The sequence below is a fragment of the Microtus pennsylvanicus genome, chromosome 11 (assembly GCF_037038515.1).
Source record: "Microtus pennsylvanicus isolate mMicPen1 chromosome 11, mMicPen1.hap1, whole genome shotgun sequence".
Lineage (NCBI taxonomy): Eukaryota > Metazoa > Chordata > Mammalia > Rodentia > Cricetidae > Microtus > Microtus pennsylvanicus.
This window is the reverse complement of record NC_134589.1, coordinates 33820289-33822729: the sequence shown is the minus strand read 5'-3', so window position 1 is coordinate 33822729 and position 2441 is coordinate 33820289.

The window sequence follows — 2441 nt, the reverse complement described above, 5'->3', positions numbered from 1 at the left end:
GAAGATAATATAACAGCATACACACTGAGTAAGGATCTCAGTGTGGGTTTCAACACCTATGACACCTACGGACTGAAAAAAAAATTTTTTTTGATACTTATTTGTGTTTGTGCTTATGTACTGTGGCATGCATGTGGGGGTCGGAAAACACTTTGCATGACGGAATCAATTCTCCACTTTCACCATGTGGTTCCTGGGGATCAAACATGGTCAAGCTTGGTGGCAAGTATCTCCACCCACGGGGCAATCCTACTGGCCAGACTGAAAACAATGTGTTTCTAATGGCAAGGCAAGTATGTGGTGTATGCCTGTAATCCAAGCAGGTGGAGGCTGGAGCTGAGTGAGACCCTAAGAAAGGAAGCTGTGTCTTAAGTTCCATACATCTCTGTCAGTCTCACGATTTCCCCACTAATGCAGTACAGTTGCTTAGCACTTAAATTGTATTATAAGATATTATAAATCTAGAGATTTAAAGCATATAAGAGGGCTGAGGATATAGGTGGTGGGGTGCTTGCTTGGCGAGCAAGGGACCTTGGGTAAACAGGATGTGTAAAAGCTGTGTGCAGATATTTCATCATGTCATATAAAGGACTTAAGTGTCTGAGAATTTGGAGCATCTGGAGATGATCCTAGAGCCAATTGCCCTTAGGCATGGAAGAATAAAAAAAGTATATATATATCCTTTTTAAGGTTGGTTTTGGTTTTTTTGAGACAGTTTCTTTGTATAGCCCTGGTTGTCCTGGAACTTTCCCTGAATACTACTAGGCTAGTCTTAAACTCTCAGTGATCCACCTGCCTCTGCCTCTCAAGAGCTGGGATTAAAGGCATGCACCATCACACCTGGAAAGTATATCGTTATATGCATGTCATTGTATACCATTACACACCACATGACAATGTGTGTCATAATGTGTCGATGCCATATAATGGCATAGATACACATGATTTATGCCATATTATAATTTGTAAACTTACAATGATAGAATCATAATTGTATGCATATATACCTTGTGCCAAATAGACATCCCAATGACACAGAAACTTGCACAGATAAATACTCAATGATATTCATAGACATAAAATAGTCGACATACATATAATGATCCTCTCCGCATGTACACAGACATAAACATATCTCTCATATATACATACAATATACATAACGACATGCATATACATACTGACCTAAAGTTGCACGATAAACATCACATAGTGACATGCATACTAATGCATGCACGAGTATGTCATCTCCCTCTGCAACCCTCCCTCCCCTAGTCCCATCAGCTCTGGCCTTGGTGGAGCCTACAGTCTGGGGTGAGCCAGTGTTCTCTAGGGCTTAGCTGCTATTCTATTGTGGTGCCACATGAGGGCCCCCGACCTTGGCTTGAGATTGCTTGTCTTACTGAGTCCAGGAAACAGGGGTTGCCTCTCCCCATCACTCTTATCTCTAGGGATCTAGGTGCCCCACATACAGGCAGGCGCCTGGGTGGGGCAGTTCCTATGTCCTTGCTCCCAAAAACTCTTTTCTCATGGCAAAAATAAATAAGCAAACAAAGCCTAAGGCTAGACAGAAGGTGAACTTCCTGACAATTGAGGGCAAAGCCAGCCTAAGAGGTCATGTCTTGTGGTCTCCCCTGCTGGCCTGGGAAGGCTGGGCTGTCCCTCAAATGTGGTCTGCTGCCCTGGGAAGGCTGGGCTGTCCCCCAAATGTGGTCTGCTGCCCTGGGAAGGCTGGGCTGTCCCCAAATGGGTTCTGCTGCCCTGGGAAACCTGGGCTGTCCCCCAAATGTGGTCTACTGACCTGGGAAGGCTGGGCTGTCCCCCAAATGTGTTCTACTGGCCTGAGAAGGCTGGGCTGTCCCCCAAATGGGTTCTGCTGCCCTGGGAAGCCTGGGCTGTCCCCCAAATGTGGTCTGCTGGCCTGGGAAGGCTGGGCTGGCCCCTAAATGTGGTCTGCTGGCCTGGGAAGGCTAGGCTGTCCCCCAAATGTGGCCTGCATGAAGAAATTGAACTAATTTCATCGTATTTCTGCCTCTCCCTCTGCTCATTTTCCTGTTTTCAGCCTTTTATTTCTTTGTTTTATCCTAAATCCCATCTTTTCTGCTCTGCCCTTCTCTATGGCTAGGTCTGTGTCACGTTGTCCTATCTCCATAAGTCTTGCTTGACAGGCGACGACTGCTCCACTCCTTTTACTCTGCACCCTGGAAGATAAGGGGTGTGGAATCAAGGGGCCACATGGGGGTGTGGGGGGTCTAAGCTGCCATCCAGCAAGGAACCTGCTCTTCCCCCTCTGTCCCGACCCTGCCAGCCTGCCAGCCGGTCCAACCCACCAGTCCAGCGCCATCGCCATGGTAACCAGCAGCTGACTTCCTATTGGTGGGCAGGAGGGGAGGAGGAGGGGGAAGGGAGGGTTGATGATTCTCCCCTGCTCCCCCCACCCC